The sequence below is a fragment of the Schistocerca cancellata genome, chromosome 6 (genome assembly GCF_023864275.1).
Source record: "Schistocerca cancellata isolate TAMUIC-IGC-003103 chromosome 6, iqSchCanc2.1, whole genome shotgun sequence".
NCBI lineage: Eukaryota > Metazoa > Arthropoda > Insecta > Orthoptera > Acrididae > Schistocerca > Schistocerca cancellata.
The window spans coordinates 504,281,124-504,299,218 of NC_064631.1; the positions used below are offsets into that span (position 1 = coordinate 504,281,124).

Genomic DNA, 18,095 nt, shown 5'->3' on the forward strand with positions numbered 1-18,095 from the left:
ACTGAATCTTACTACTGAAATAATCATAGAGTTTGACTACTGACAGAGTATCAGTTTATGGGTTCCCACCATATTTTTCTCATATTAGAAAGATAATTGGAATATTATTGCAACTAAAAAAATCTGATACATTTATATAAATGGGAGTATAAACAGTGTAATTGTGATATTGTTTAATTTTATTTGTGGTATTTATATGTTAGTTAAGTCTGAAGCCCTTCCATGACCAACAAGAGTTCGGTGTTTCCTGAAGTAACATCTCAATACTAGGTCACGTAATGATAGTGGTTATAACTTATTACAGGTGGTGTACAATTTTGCTTTCTATGATTACTGGTTTGTGCATTAATGGTTACTACTGCTAGCCATAACTTAAATTGCCCTGTATTCATGTGTACCCAGAGAGCTATTAAAAGGGAGTCTTGATGAAAATCTACAACTACTAATATTCAATTTTCTTGAACATAATGTTTCAAATTAATGTGCCTAATTGGGCTGGCGACCGGTTATTGTTTCATCCTTATGAACTTTTCTACTTTAATGAAACCTCAAGCCTGTTTAGTTTTCTGTTAAATTGCAATATATTCAAAATTACAGTCCGATACCTTCATCCATTAGTCACACACGCGGTCAATATTAAAAATCCTCCCAGAGGGTAACATTAGCTTATGTCACAGCAAGCGATTGTTATAAGCTCCAGCGCAAAATACTGCAACTCATACGCGCTTTACATGACAATAATTTTTACTAGGCTAGAAGGTATTTCTGTAGCAGTTAATATGGTCACCGCTCCATTGCTAGAAACAGGAGGCTGAAAATCTGCCGGTAACTGAAAACCGTATGTTTCCATGAACTGCATACTGGAATAAGTACCTTAACGGTCTACAAACACAGCACAAGTTACATTTGCAGGAAATCTTTTATTTAAGATAATAACTTGTTTATAAAGCTTTATATTAATTAGACAACTAAATTTAAAATTTTAGAAAGCATTCTGTAATTGGAGCAAAGCAGCGATCGGTACAAAAAGCTAAAAATCGAATCAAAACAATCTCGATCGTGTTTTCACATTTTTATTCGTTAGCAACCGGTTTCGGCCTATTCCTCAGACCATCTTCCGGCTTTTCCCCGCCATTACGGGTGCTAGTGGCGGCATATGTCGCCACCAGCGGCAATAATGGCAGGGAAAAAGCCTGAAGATGGTCTGAGGAATGGGCCGAAACCGATTGCTAACGAATAAAAATGTGAAAGCGATCGAGACTTTTTATTTGATTTTTAGAATTAGACAAGAGACCGACTGCACTGACCTCCACTTTGGTCTGCGAGTAGCTCAGGTTCTTCTCTACAAGCTGTCTTTCGGTGAGATCAGTGTTTAGTAGCGAGTAATTCATTTAGCTGGGCAGCGAGTTTGAGTAGGACTTTGTGAAGTTAAAACAGATTCGTCGAGATGTAGATCGAGAAAGATTTGATGAATACAGAGCCTAAAATACACTGCCATAAAATAAGAGTACACCCTTCGACATGGGCCGGTCGGTGTGGCCGAGCAAATGTAGGGGCTTCAGTCTGGAACCGCGCCACCGCTACGGTCGCAGGTTCGAATCCTGCCTCGGGCATGGATGTGTGTGATGTCCTTAGGTTAGTTAGGATTAATTAGTTCTACGTTCTAGGGGACTGATGACCTCAGATGTTAAGTCCCATAGTGCTCAGAGCCTTCGAGATGTTTCCAACTGACACGATTCACTGTTGCAACAGTGCATATGCAGCATATGAAATGATTACACTTACAGATCAGAACCATAAGCGGTTCAGAGGTACCACATATCGACCCATGCTGAAACACAGATATCAGCACGCTGTGTAGCATCCACGGGCGGCAATGCAGGCGCTGACTGGCATCCAATCGATCTTACAGGTGGCGAACACTGTCCTGTGCTACGATACGCCACGCCTTGCTCGACCTGTGCACGTAGTTCTGTAATAGTTGTTGGTTGACGAGTCGCACGAGTCGCTTCTCGTCCCACCGTATCCTGCAGGTGCTCGATTGGAGACAAGTCCGGAGATCTTTCTGGCCAAGCCGAAGTTGCTGCACGTCTTGTGGAGCACGTTGAGTTTCATGAGCAGTGTGTGGGCGAACATTATCCTATTGGAACAACCCCCGTCACTTTCCTGTTGCAAGAACGGGAAAACAATGGGCCTAACAACATTCTGCACTTACCGGGAGCTAGTTAGCGTCCCGTTCAGAAACGCACAAGTCGAACGACAGGTGTAGCCTATCGTAGCCCAGATCGTAAGGCCTAGGGTGGGGCCAGTGAGTCTTAGACGAATGCACTCTACGAGACAGCGCTAATCAGTCTACATCGTAGGCGGAAACGACCGTCACTTGCGTGCAGACAGAATCTGCTTTCATCGCTGTAAACCACGGTGCACCATTTCATCCTCCCAGTAATCCTCTGATGGCACCAGTCGAGCCGTGCACACGGTGCTGTGGCGTGAGTGGAAGACGGGCTAGAGGTGTGCGTGACCGTAGGCGCACTGCTAATAACTGGTTGGCAACCGCTCGTGTTAACACGTCTGGGCTCTCAAGCCCTATCATCTATGCTGTGATAGTTGTACGATCTGCCACTGCTGCCCTTATAATACGACAATCTTGGCAGGCATCTATTATGCGTGGACGTCGAGAACCTCGAATGTTCACGTGACCACCAATACCAGCATCCTTGTACAACTGACACACTACGTCCAGCTTGTGTGGCAATTCTCCGAAAGGACAATCCCGCCACTCTGAAGGCCAAAATTTACCCCATTCAAACCAGCTCAGTTGCCTGTAGGAAGCACGACTGCATCTCCGTGGCATAGTTGCCTGCTTTTTTCACACAATTGGACCACACTGAACCTTCTGGCTGTGAGCATTCCCTATTTAACGGTAGGCACAGGCGGCGTTTTGGTAGCTATGCCACTACACTGTGTGATGACGGACGATGCTGAAACCATTGTCAGTACATCCACTATCCTCCAGGTGGCATATGCCTTCATCTGATCAAAATCGACAGTCTTTCCAGGTCTACTAATTTTTTTTCTGGTAGTGCATTTTCACTGGTGCAGATCCAAATTACATGTTTCATAACACTAGTATGTAATACTGGGACTAATGGAAAATAAACTGTTCAAATATTAACGTTCATTCAGCTTGCTATGAAAGATTAATGATTTCGGCTAGTGGTGTGCGGCCGATGGGCGAGGAAACTGGTAGGCTTTATTCCCTTGTCCACTTGTTCAGTTCGGCTGACGCCACAGTACATTTGAAACAACAGTTCTGTCACATTATGCGAGTTATTATGTGTAATATATATATGTCAGTGTGTCACGAGACAGAATTCTGTGTAGCGGCTTCAACGTCGACGATACGATTTATCCAACAGAAGTAGAAATGTCCCTTCCTGCAAGCAACAGTTGATGCTGAAACTTCCTGGCAGAGTAAAACTGTGTGCCCGACCGAGATTCGAACTCGGGACCTTTGCCTTTTGCGGGCAACTGCTCTACCAACTGAGCTACCCAAGCACGACTCACGCCCCGTCCTCACAGCTTTACTTCTACCAGTACCTCATCTCAGTTGGTAGAGCACTTGCCCGCGAAAGGCAAAGGTCCCGAGTTCGAGTCTCGGTCAGGCAGAGTGAAAATCTCAACAGTTGATGCTGTATACATTTCGCGATTATTTCAGTGATTTTTACTGTGTTGCAGCTAATCAAGTTTTAATATTTTTTTCATAAGGAATAAATCAGCTCCAGTTGTACCTGACAAATCCTTTGTTCGGATTAAGTTGCACAAACGACCCAGGTTTCAGGATATAAATCCCGTCTTCAGGCGCTAAAAACGAGGAAACCAAAAGGGATTCTATTTGCAATTAATTAACATTAACAGAGCTCATACAAATGTGAAGCTGAGATTGTCTCTTGACTACATACGAGAAAGTCGTACCAGTCATGTAAAAAATACAGCAAATTTATCAAGTAGTACGCGAGATCCTGTGCGGGTGAGTCACGACAAGGTTCTCTGAGTCACAGTAACACACTGGCTAAACGGAGGCTAACTGAAAAATGATGACGGTACTTCTAATAGCAAGTAAGCACTCATTGCCAGCCTAATGTAGGGCTAGACATATGGCATGGGCTTAAGGGATGAAAATGAAGGCATAAAAGCAGTAGAATTGCAGTTTGTAACTCTCAAAAGTATCTCCCGTATAGGTGCCCAGGCCATGCTACATGTCCAATCGTTCGCAGTGGATCCATTTTTACATTAGGCTGGCAGTGTTTGCATATTTGCTACAACACTAATCTTTTCTCCCGTTAGGCCCACTTTACCCGATGTGGTAACGGTTGACGCAGAGAATCTTTTCATGCCACAACCGCACGGGATCTCGCATGCTACTTGATTAATTTGCTGGATTTTTGTACATGGCTGGTACAACATTCTCGTGCGCAATGAAGGTATAACGTGACGTTCACATATGTATGAGTCCTATCAATGTTAAGTTCATGAAGAATCCCTCTTGGTTTTCCCTTTTTTTTGTTTTAGGGCTTGAAGATGGGATTTACATCCCCAGACCAGGGTTGTGTGTACGATTTTATCGAAATAAAGGATTTGCAAGTGCAACTGGAGCGGATTTATTCGTCATGAAACATTTTAGCAAGCGTTGTGATGTCCCACGAAGAGTATATTAAGCTTTAACGTTCCTGAATTATGCAGAAGATGCAGCACTTTCGCAGCCACTGGTCTGAGGCAGGCAATATAGCGAGAGAGAGGGTTGTATAGGAGACGCGGCTGCCTTTAGCTGTTACGACAAGATCACTCTTGTCACGAACAATTATGAGATATTAAATTTTATACTACAAGTGGAGACAATCTCGAACAATTTCCTTCACCCTTCGGCTACTTGAGCACGCCTCCAGGCCTGATTCAGACCCTCATTGTGACTGATGTTGCCTGCTATTAATTTTCAACGCTACAGCCAGAACGTCTCCACGGGTATGTGGGAATTACAACAATGGGGGAAGGGATCTGCTGGAGGATAATTAATTACGCTGCCTCAATGTACGAGGGGCGATCAACAAGTGATGCAACACATTTTTTTATCTGAAAGAAGATTGGTTTTATTCATAATTTCAATACTTCCCCACTTTCAGACTACAAAACCCTATTTTTCAACATAATCTCAGTTCATTGCGACGGCCTTACCCACCTTTTGGGAGGGGGAGAGGGGAGATAAGGTGATTCCGTGATGATCTTATAAACTTTCTAGGATCATGGAGAAGGATAAATGTATCAATTTGAGGTAAGGGTTCCTGTACCGGAAACGAACGAGTCGAAAGTTATAAGCGGAAACAGTTCTGGTACCTCTAGAGAGTGGAACACATGTGTTGGTACTGATGTTGCTAAGGTTTTAGGATAGGCAGTTTTCAGATGTGGTTGTATGAATACCAAAACAAGAACAAAGTCAAGCAAACGTGAGCTCCAAAATACATACCTTAAGAGCTGTGAGCACGTTTTGAGTACAGAGATGTATTTCACAGTGGCGAAGGTGAACAACTGCTCATACCTCATCAGATATGCAGTTTAGAGCCTCGTTTACTGGACATTTTTTCTTGTTTTGATCTGAAAGTTACCTACTCTAAATCTTCGCAACAACCGTACCAACACATTTATTCCACTGTAAGAGGCATCAGAAATGTTTTCTCTTATAACATTCCACTTGTCCGTTTTCGGTATACGGGCCCTTACATCAAATTGATACATTTATCCATTTACCCTTCTCCACCGTTCTAGAAAGTTCGTAAGGTCACCACGGGATCACCATGTATAAATACACACATTTACAGGCGGCGACACCTAAAACTTTGACGCTCTCTCGCGTCGTTGGATGAGGTTTGCAGACGTTGGTTCTATGTAAAACTTCATCTACTAAGTGAATTGCGATACACCCTGCATATAGCACGAGATAGTGAAATCGGTAGCTCGCTGCCACGAGAGGCAGAGATGTGGGTTACATTTCCAATCCATCACACAATTTTAATTTGTAACAAATGTTCACTAAATATAGTCCCTGTAATTTTGAAATTACATACAGATATGAAAAAAAACCTAGCCAACACAAAGTCCTATTGCCCTCAAAGCTTTTATTAAGCGTGTGAGATCACAGAGCTGCCGAAAACGTCGAAACCGTTAGCTCTGCCGAGCTTGTATTCTACATAGTAGAGCAACAATGAGGTTGTCCCCCAGCGACAATCGTGCCTACTCAGTCTGCGACCTCGAAGTACCTGTGTCAACTAGACGTTAATAACAGTTCTGGGCGTAGTATTTGTGATAGTAGCCTCTACTGCGACCCAGCAGTAAGGAAAGTTGTGTTTCAGCGATATATCGACGTCCAGGGTCAATAAAATGGACTACTACTTCTCACACACTGATGTGGGAAGGAATCTGCGATGTCCCCTGAACGGACAGGATACGCTGCAGATGACGTCTGAAACGACTAGTATGGACGACTGCCACATCACAAACGCATCAGCTTATTGACGGAGACGTCAAGAAACTTATTTTGGTCGACTGTCTGCTATTTCTTGTGGTATGTACAGGATATTGTCGAGTGCGTCACTCAGTGAATGGTAAAATTTAGGATAAAAGATGATGCCGATCTTCGGTGCAGCAGTGGAAAGAAGTGTAGTAAAGACCTTTATGAAACTTCCTGACAGATTAAAATTGTTAGTCGGACCGATACTCGAAGTCGGGGCTTTGCCCTTCCCAGTAAGTGCTCTACCAACTGAGCTACCCAAGCACGAACCACTTGTCCAATGAGTTTGGGTAGCTCAGGTGGCAGAGCACTTGCCTGGGCAGGGCAAAGACCACGAGTTCGAGTCTCGTTACGGTACGAAATTTCAATCTGCCAGGAAGTTTATATCAGCGCACACTCCGCTGCAGAAAAGTTTTCTTTTTCCAAGAAAAACATGTGAAGAAACGCTTTTTTTCAAAAATTTTATAATCCATTGTTAACGTGTGTTTAGTAGAATTTCTTACGGTAGTGCTTGTGAATATGAACCAGATCAAATCACTCTGCATGGACAGATTTGTTTACCGACAGCTAGAGGAGAATGTGATTCCTGGAGATCGGGCAGTTTAAGCAAGAAATAAGAGACAGAGTTTCTGTTTATATGTAAGTATATGTTTACAGACCGAACATTTTCGATAGTATCGTCATTACGGTCTACGTAATTTTCTATCACTGTGGCCCCTGATGTGTGTAACCATGTAATTATAGCCGACTAAAAATTATGAGTCTCAAAATAGTACGGCGACAGTTCTGGTAGTTAAAAAATGCTATTTTTGTTTTCCGTCAAGCATTACGCTATAATTACCTTCGTAAGTAACCATTCAATTGCAGTCCCGCAACACCAGCTTTCGCTACGTGGAAAGTAAGCGAGAACGGTACGATGGAAGAGGAATATTAAGCCTGTTTCGAAAGCAACGTAAAGGCATGTCAGGCATAACATTACCGTCGGTTAAAGCGATCGACGTGCGTCTCGCGGCTCAGGAAGCAATCACACTGCTCAGCTGTGAAAGCCGCGCGGCCCCGCCGGCTCGATTGCCTTCCAGGGCAGCGACCGTTTGAATGCTAACGTCAGGGGCCGCAGCGACACTGACAGTTGCGGAACCAACGTGTAGCATTTCCCACTGCAGCTGCCTACACCGGGAGTCCACGTTTCTTTCAGACTGGTGTTGTTGCGTGAGACCGCCTGTATTACTATAAAATTACTGATATTCAGGAGCGATGCCGTGTTTATTAAATTTAGCCCGCCGAAAACACGGAAATTCATTTGTGCATCACTTTTAAAAGGAAACTCCACCTTCCATGGTACTACAGTTTCAGAACAAAACAAGCTAATTGGAATACACACACATTTACGAGGTCTGTTCAAAAAATTCCGGAACATTCGTAATTTCGCGCCAATGGTGTGTTGGTGCGAAATGCGGTTAGCCTCCCTGTACACGTCTGTGTTTAATTTGTTAACTACCGGAAGTTTCATTGTTGTGCGTGTGTTAGTTATTGTTCAGTGTTGCATGGAGTAGACGCCTGTGTCGCACAGTATGCGAATTTCGATAGGACAGAGGTAGAGGGGCAACACGTCTGCATTGAATTTTGAGTGAAACTCGAGAAATCCTTTACAGAGAAACACGAAATGATACATAAAGCCTACGGTAATGAGTGCTGAAGCCGTACCCTGTGTTACGAATGGTTCCACAGTTTGAAATTGGCCTGACGGAGGTTGAAGATAACCCTCGTTCAGGAAGCCCTTCGACGTCTACCGACGACGCCTATGTCAGGAACGTCAACGAAATTGTACATACCAATCAAAGACTGACTGTCCGAGAGATTGCACAAGAATGTAACATCTCAGTTGAATCATGGCATGAAATCCAGACCTAGCATCTTCGAATTCATCGTGTTGCCGCCAATTTCGTCCCACGGCTCATGACTCAAGACCTTCGCCTTGCGATCTGTGAAGCGCATTCAAATGGCTCTGAGCACTATGGGACTTAACAGCTGAGGTCATCAGTCCCCTAGAACTTAGAACTACTTAAACCGAACTAACCTAAGGACATCACACACATCCATGCCCGAGGCAGGATTCGAACCTGCGACCGTAGCGGTCTCGCGGTTCCAGACTGACGCGCCTAGAACCGCACGGCCACAACGGCCGGCGAAGCGCTTTCGGATCGCGCAAATGAGAATGAGATGTTCCCTAAGAGAAACTGGTAATGAGACGTGGGTCAACGACTATGACGTTGAGACCATGGTTCGCCGGCCGGAGTGGCCGAGCGGTTCTAGGCGCTACAGTCTGGAACCGCGCGACCTCTACGGTCGCAGGTTCGAATCCTGCCTCGGGCATAGATGTGTGTGATGTCCTTAGGTTAGTTAGGTTTACGTAGTTCTAAGTTCTAGGGGACTGATGACCTCAGAACTTAAGTCTCATAGTGCTCAGAGCCATTTTAGTCCATGGTTCAATCTTCACCATGAGTCGCGAAAGGTTTTGCAAGACCAAGAAAAAGCTCGTCACGTCAGGTCAAATGTCACAGACTTGCTGAAAATTTTCTTTGACTTTGAATGTTTAGTTCATCACGAATTCGTGCCACAGGGACAAACTGTTAATCGACGGTGCTGTCGGGGCGTGTTGCGACACCTGCGAAAACATGTGAGAAGGAAACGGCCTGATATGTGGCGAGACAATTTATGGCAGTTGCATTACGATAACGCACCCGCACATTCATCCCTGTTGGTGCCTGACTATTACACAAAAAATAAAATCACTCTACTGCCTAACCCTCCTTGCTCTCCAGATCTGGCCCCTGAGGACACTTTTTATTTCCAAAGTTGAAAACCCCGTTGATAGGACGAAGATTTGCAACGATAGACGAGATAAAAGAAAATCCGCTGACGGCGATTTGCGTGATCCAGCAAGAGGCGTACCAAGACTGCTTCCGGAGGTGGAAACGTTGTTGGAGCGGTGTACCAATTGTGGATGAGAGTAGTTCGAAGGAGACCATGCACAATAAGTAAAAGGTAAGCGTAGAAAAATTCTATGGGCAAAGTTCCGGAATTTTTTGAACTGACCTCTTATACGGGATGAGGCAGCCAAGACAGACCATCCCAAATAAATCCAGTATGAGTATCTATCGAGATGAGGTTTTCGCCAAATTATAGCGGAGAATATGGGAGATTTCCCGACGTCTGCTAGTAATTTTTATCGTTTATGATCGCCGAATTACGACACCGACTTTGGTTTTTTCCCCAGCTGAATTATACACGGTGAACCTTAATAAAACCGACAAACTGCAGGGACGGGCTCCTGACTGGATATGGAGGAAAAAATATCCCAAGAACACGTGTCCGGAAATGCGTCGTTGCCACGGCAGATGGCGCTGACGAATAAAAGTTCCTCTCACCACACGCCGTCTGTTCCTCGTGTATTGCGGACTGTGTGTTTGACGTAGCGTACCGTAAGCAGCAGAATGGTCTGGTATTCATGTCGGGAACAACCCCAGATCGTGTCTGTGTACGGCCAAGCATATGGAAACAGACTAGAGGCATCCAGGCTATACCAAAACAAATACCCTCACAGACACCAGGGACTTAATATCTGAGGTCATCAGTCCCCTACACTTACATCTACTAAAACCTAACTAACCTAAGGACATCACACACATCCATGCCCGAAGCAGGATTCGAACCTGCGACCGTAGCGGTTTTCTCGGTTCCGGACTGAAGTGCCTAGAACCGCTCTGCCACAACGGCCGGCCAGACACCAAACACATCAAGGGTCCTTTCACACAGACGAACGTGCGGGGAGGCGGTGGACAGTGCCTTCACCAGGTTAACAGGACTAGGTTCTCCCTATCGACCGTTTCCATCTGCTTGGCCGTAAGCAGACACCATATCGGGTTCTTACCGACATGAATACCGGACCATTCTGCTGCTTACTCTACGCTGTGTCAATCACACAGCTTGCAACACACAAAGAACCCTCGGTTTGATGTCATTCGTCAGCGCCATGTACTGTGGAACGATGCATTTCCGGACACATGTTCACAGGACCTTTATTCCTCCATTTCCAGTTAGAAAACCGTCCCTGCAGTTTGTCGGTTTTATTAATGTTCACCCTCTAAACCTTTCTTCTGTGGCACTTTTAAAAATATGAAAGAAGCTTCTCCGATAAATTCAACGACATAACATATGCGGGATTTTATCACATAATATCGACATACCAATGCTGCAAACCACCGCCATTATGTTCAAATGGCTCTAAGCACCATGGGACTTAACGTCTGATGTCATCAGTCCCCTAGACGAGGTTCCTTCCAGAATGTATTGATGCAATAGCTCCTTACTTAACTACCACATACAACCGTTCGCTCTGCACCCAAAGACTGGAAAGTTGCACAGGTCACACCAACATTCAAGAAAGGCAATAGGAGTAATCCACTAAATTACAGGCCCATATCATTAACATCGATATGCAGCAGGATTTTGGAACATATATACTGTTCGAACATTCTGAATTACCTCGAAGAAAACTGTCTATTGACACACAAAAACATGGTTCAAATGGCTCTGAGCACTATGGGACTCAACATCTGAGGTCATCAGTCCCCTAGAACTTAGAGCTACTTAAACCTAAGTAACCTAAGGACATCAGACACATCGATGCCCGAGGCAGGATTCGAACCTGCGACCGTAGCAGCAGCGTGGTTCCGGACTGAAGCGCCTAAAGCCGCTCGGTGGCTCAGATGGATAGAGCGTCTGCATATAAGCAGGAGATCCCGGGTTTGAGTCCTCATCGGAGCGCACATTTTCAATATGTTCCGAATGATGTATATCAACGCCTGTTTGCAGCTAGGGTACTAATTTAATTATCATTACATTCTATCGCATTTGGTTCATACTCTTCACTTATCGCTGCATGTGCATCTGCTTGGCAATGACTTCCAAAATTGATTATAGCTCCCTAAATGTTCTCTGCGAAAAGTGCAATGCGATGCAGCATAACTATGCAAAATTTTGTTTAAGGAGGAAGCATCGTTTACAAATCGTGGGAAAGTAAATCTTCGCTATGTGCACTAGTCGTCAGTCAAAATGAAATGATCGTACGGCATTTATTGGCCGGGATATGCCCTTCGTGGTTCGGCCGCCATACAAGTCTTTTTAATTGACGCCACTTCGGCGACTTGTGTGTCAATGATGACACAACACCCAGTCCCCTGCCGGGAATCGAACCCGGGCCCCCTTGCGTGGGAGGCGGTAACGCTACCGCTGCGCTACGGAGGCGGACTCGTCAGTCGAAAATCCACGCTAACTCACGGAATTAGATAAAACGAACGCTCTTGGTCTATATCGTTTAGTGCGTGTTCTTCAAGAACCACGTCATTAGTTCCTGTTTTATTGATAGGAATCATTTATCTGCTATGCTGCTGCTCCTGCTGCTGCAACATGTTAAGACAGACCCTCTTAATAGATCATTTGGAGAGCACTGGAACGGTCGTTCAGGAAACTCAAAATGGTCTGCTCAACCACCGAACACTACTGTACTGTACTGTACTGTACTGTACTGTACTGTACTGTACTGTTACCTGCGGCGAAAATTAAAACAATTTCTATTAGGAAACACCGGCAACTCCCGAAGGCATTTCATGCCTTACAACAAGGGCCAGTGCTGCCGTTAACTCAAGACGAAATTCAACGTGCAGCATCGTTTGTCCAGAATGACCTTATAGCGCTCAACAATGCTCGACGTCAACATTTTGATCACTTGGTACGACAGCTGTGATTATAAACACTCGAACCGTACCTGGGGCTACGTGCTTGCTTAAATTTGGTATAACAGGGCAGACATTTGTGAAACCTCTTGTTCAGACCACGAGACAATGATCTGTGCGCTATTATTTTGATACTATTTGATCAAGTCCCATACACGTTATGTAGTTGAAGTTATCTTAGAAGCTTCTTTCCGATTTTTACGAGGGGCTTTCAATAAGCAAAGCAACACATTTTGGCTACAAAACCCTATTTTTTCAATATAATTTCCGTTCAATGCGACGGCCTTCCGCCACCTTACTGGGAGGGTCTGTATGCACAAATGGTACCACTCTATTGGTGGACGACGGAGACAAGGTCTTGCTGCATCAGTAACCTTCCCATCATCCACGTCCTGGTTCCGCACAAATGGTCTTCGTTGCTCTTTGTCTTCTGTTAGGCGGCGACAAACCCAGCGAGCACACACTTTTGAGTACCCCAGCTGGTTGACAAGTGGGTTAGCAGTAGCAGAGATGTTCAGTTGTGCAGTGAGGTGTTTGATTCTGATTTGTCGAGAAACTCGAATGACAGCGTCCGCACGTTCCAACATCCCAGGAGTCACGGCTGTCTATGTTCGGCCGATACGTTGAAGACTGGCTAGCTTTGCGTGACGTCGTTGTGATGATGACTGACGTTTCGCCCAACGACTCGCCGTGCTTTTGTTCAATGCCTGGTCTCCGCAGACATAGTGCAAGCGCCTATGAATATCTGCGATGCCGTTGTTTTCTGCCAAAAGAGATTCAATGACAGCTCTCTGTTTGGAGTGCCTCTCCATTAGAGCCGCCATTTTGAAGGATGAGTAAAGCGCCACCACCTATCGGATCTTCATGAAACTATAGAGGACGAAGCGGGAATATTCCAAGGTATACCACAACGAACACCGCGTTTTTCAACTGAAATCGGCCGAGAAAAAAATGTTTCATTACTTAATGAACGCCCCTTGTAAAAAGTTCAACTGAAACAAAACAAAGTCGGTGTGTAATTCGGCGACTATAAACGATAAAAGTTACTTCCGATTGTCAGGAAATTCGCATTATTGTCCACTATAAGTTGACGAAGACAGCAACAGAATATAGTTACTCATTCGCGGAATATTCGGCGTGGTCTGTCTTAGCTGCCTCACCGTGTATACTTACAGGCCTAATTTGACCAGGATAGGACAAATAGGAGTAGATAAATCGAACTACCTGGACACACACTTATTATTTTATGAAGTTAAATTATTTTGGGCAGTAAAATAACCGACAATGGTCGAAGTAGAGAAGATCTAAAATGCACACTGGCAATATGAAAAATAGTTAGTATTACTGTGGGCTTAAGGGTGGAGGAAGGAGTAATAACTGCAGAGGGAGACCAAATCTTGACTGCAGTTAATAGCTTGAAGTGGATGTAGGTTGCAGTAGTTTTGCAACGATGAAGAGACTTGCGTGAAGAGACTACAACGCGCAGACACAACACACAAGTCGTCGGACTGAAGGGTGCACCACCACCACGAACAACAACACCACAATGAATAAAGTAATGAATAAAGAAAACTGGCATAGAACTAAGGTGCGAAAAGTGTTATGTTGAGGTAATATAGAAACTTCTGACCTAGAACATTATGACTTCCTGCTTAATAGCGTGTCCGTCCAACTCTGGAACGCAATACAGCAACGATTCTGCGTTGCAAGGATTTGAAAAGTCCTTGGTAGATATCCGGAGGTGTGTGACTCTAGAAGTCTCCGCAAACATCACGAATTACCTATAAATTAGGCACAGGTGGTTTCTGGTCGCGGAGCTGGCGGCAGGTAGCACATACATTCCATCGCGTTCACATTCGGGGAATTTGGTGGTCAAAACATCAACGTGAGGACAATATCAGGCTTATCAAACCACTGTATCACGATTCTGGCCTTGCGACACGGAAAATTATGCTGCTGGAAAATGTCATCTCCGGCAGGGAAAACATTAAACATGAAGGGATGCAGGTGGTGCTCAATAATGATCCTACTTCACCGCCGTCATGTTGTCACCGATCCACATGGAAGCCCAGGTAAACATCGTCCGTGGCGCGGTACATTATCTCCAGCACCCGTTCTATTGGATGAAGACGTATCCAGACACGATCATCGACCTGGTGTAACAACGAACGCGCTTCCTGCGAACAGGTGACTCGTTTCCACAAACCCGCCCTTTTCTCTAGATGATCTGCATCTACATCTACACAGATACTCCGCAATTCACCGTACAGTGCGTGGAGAAGAGTACCAAGTACCACAACTAGACATTTCCTTTCCTGTTCCACTCGCAAACAGAGCGAGGGAAAAATGACTATCTATATGCCTCCCTATCTTCGTGGTCCTTAAGCGCATTGTATGCTGACGGCAGTAGAATTGTCCGGCATTCAGCTTCAAACGCCCGTTCTCTAAATTTTCTCAACAGAGTTTCTCGAAAATAACATCGCCTTCCCTCCAAGGATTCCAATTTGAGTTCGCAAAGCATCTCCGTAATACTTACATGTTGTTCGAATCTTCCGGTAATAAATCTAGCAGCTGGCCTCTGAAATGCTTCGGTGTCTTCCTTCAGTCCGACCTGATACGGATGTCAAACACTCGAGCCGTACTCAAGAATGGGTCGTACCAGCGTCCTAAGAACGGTCTCTTTTGCAGGTTAGTCACTCTTTCCTAAACCTCTCCCAATAAAACCGAAGTCGACCATTCGCCTTCCCTACCACAGTTCTCACATGCTCGTTACATTTCACATCGCTTTGCAACGTTATGTCCAGATATTTAAAAGACCTGGCTGTGTCAAGCAGGACACTACTAATGCTGCATCCATAATTACAGGTTTCTTTTTCCTACTCATCCACATTAACTTAGATTTTTCTACATTTAGAATTAGCTGCCATTCATCACACCAACTACACCTTACCGTACACCACAGCATCATCAGCAAACAACCGCAGATTGCTGCCCAACCAGTCGGCCAGATCATTTGTCTATGTAGTAAACAACAGCACGATCCTACGCACTTCCCTGGGGAATGATACCATTGTCTTGGACTGGACTGGATTGTTTGGGGAAGGAGACCAGACAGCGAGGTCATCGGTCTCATCGGATTAGGAAAGGACGGGGAAGGAAGTCGGCCGTGCCCCTTCAAATGAACCATCCCGGCATTTGCCTGAAGTGATTTAGGGAAATCACGGAAAACCTAAATCAGAATGGCCGGACGCGGGATTGAACCGTCGTCCTCCCGAGTGCGAGTCCAGTGTGCTAGCCACTGCGCCACCTCGCTCGGTGCTACCATTGTCTCTGATGAACACTCGCCGTCTAGGACAACACACTGGGTTCTATTATTTATGAAGTCTTCGAGGCACTCACACATCTGTGAACTTACTCCATATGCTCATACTTTCGTTAACAGCCTGCAATGGGGCACCGTGTCAAATGCTTTCAGGAAATCTAGAAATATGGAAGCAGCTTGTTGCCCTTCATCCACACTTCGCAGTATATCATGTGAGAAAAAGGCAAGCCGAATTTCGCACGAGTGGTGCTTTCTGAAACCATGCTGATTCGTGGACATAAGTTTATCAGTCTCAAGAACAGGTAATATATTCGAACGGTGAATATATTCAAGGATTCTGCAGGAAGTCGAAGTTAGGGATAGTGGCCTGTAATTTTGGGGGTCCGTCCTTTTAACGCCCGTTGTCATTGGTTCAACTTGGGAACTTGCGAGCGTCGTCTGCAGCTAGCCCTCTGTTTAACAATGTGCGCTGAACAGTGTCCTGCTGAACAATTGTGCCTGCACCAGCACTGGTCAGGTGTGGCGTAGGTCGGCGCCTACACCGATTTACACAGCGAACGAGCCTTCGACGTCTGTGCTCTGTGATGAGGCGTGGACGTCTAACCCATTGTGGCCCACTAATGGTTTCACCGTTCCTCGATCACTTTCCACAGAAGCTTCAGCAAAAGCACACGAATAGCGTCGTCGTTTCCGAGATACGTGTTCCCACGCGTTGGGCCATAACAATCAGATCTTTGTCAAGGCCCCTTACGTCAGTGGATTTCCCCATTTGCGGTCCCTTATCTTCGCTAGAATGATTCACCATTCGTCTCTAACCAGCTTATATACTTTCCTTACGTCGTCTCGTGCCCACAACGTCAAGCGGCGGCATTCAGAATCGCGGTGGACAGTGGTCTTAACGTTTTGGTTAGTACATGTCCACGGTCAATATAGCTACCTTCCGATTTGCCGCTTCGGTTAAAGTTCTGTATTATCCCTTCCTGTGAGTTGTCCCATGCGACAGAACATTTTGAGGAAATAATGTAACTCCATGCCAAATGCAGCACAAAATGTCCTAACGTGAAAATTTTTATTTTAAATACCTCTAATAGCTATTATGCGCCATGTGCCCCTTGCGTGCACGCAACCCTTCTTTACGTCGTGCTTGCCGGTAGCGTGACCAGCAGGGTGTCTCTAACAGCCGCGTCCTACTTCCACAGCGGGGTCGGCTAGTTTCAATGACCCCGATATGGGGCTCAATATTATGGCGCTTTCTAAGCGTCCGCTGGTAGACATCGTGAAAGAACAACAGTTTTTCTTGCTGTCTCTCGGAAGGGTGTGTAGCTTTTTAGTGTTCCGATAAGAAATGTTCAATGATTTGAATAAAATCGTTTTGCATACTTGGCCGCGACATTCTTACCATTAAAAACAAAAGTAAAATATCGAGGTTTCGATCATCTTTACAGCTGTTCTCTCAGAATGACTATATCGAAAAGGAATTTATACACTACGACGCTAGCCGTGGGAGTCGATTCACAAATATCATATTTAACTAGTTTGACGCAGAGTTTTATGCTTCTGTTCCAAGACATCAAGGCAGTTAACTTGGCAGTAGTGTGTTGTCACGCGGCCGTTAAAAACAAGTCAGAAACTGAACATATTCATAGTCAGATACACAGCGGGAGTAAGGTTCGTAAACGTTTTACCAGATGTAAAAAGTTAACTACATGTCACTCAAATTACTTAAGGCTTTGAAGAAAATAAAATACAGTTCAAACAGCAAACAAAAAGGTGATCTGTTTGCGACAACACAACAATAGGACGTATCCTGTTTAGACATTTAGAGGGTATCACAATGTCAGCAGACATGAACACGATCGTCTCGACCTGTAGAGATTCTGAATGAGCTTAAGAGGTTTGAAGTTTTCTCCACCAGCACACAAGATCAGTTTTTTTAACTACAGAACTACTTCGCTCGGCAATAGTCAAGTGGCACTGATCCATGTTCATTACTTTGGGCTTGTACATATTTCTTCGAGGCACGATCACTAATGATCAGCAACACCTACCATTTAATAACTCACGAATTCTAAATACGTAACACAACAATTTATTTGTAGTTTCTGAATACCTACCTTCGTAGCCAACGTCGCTAATGAACACGTGTGTGTTAAAACTCGACTCTGAAGTGGGCAGTTTGAATCGTGTTGGTGAAAAAATTTCTTCTACGCCCCAACGTGACCGTCCAGGAGGATTGCCTAGAAGTACAGTTTCTAATCACCACACCCAACGCCAAAGCCCTGGTTAAATTTCAAACCTCTCACGAGCACCTCATCGAGTGACGGCATGTGACACTCGGTAGCGATTAGTACGTTGGAACGACGTAAATTCAGTGGTCCCATTGGTGTTACAGCAGTGGAGGCTATACGTCGATGTT

The 18,095-nt window shown here is 44.9% G+C and overlaps 1 non-coding gene across 1 annotated transcript; it reads right to left on the reverse strand.

Annotated features, from left to right (window-relative positions):
• Positions 1-3,485: 3,485 nt before the first annotated feature.
• On the reverse strand, positions 3,486-3,558 carry Trnal-caa (transfer RNA leucine (anticodon CAA)). Its single transcript has one exon. It is a non-coding gene; the product is annotated as a tRNA-Leu (tRNA).
• Between the last annotated feature and the right edge of the window lie 14,537 nt (positions 3,559-18,095).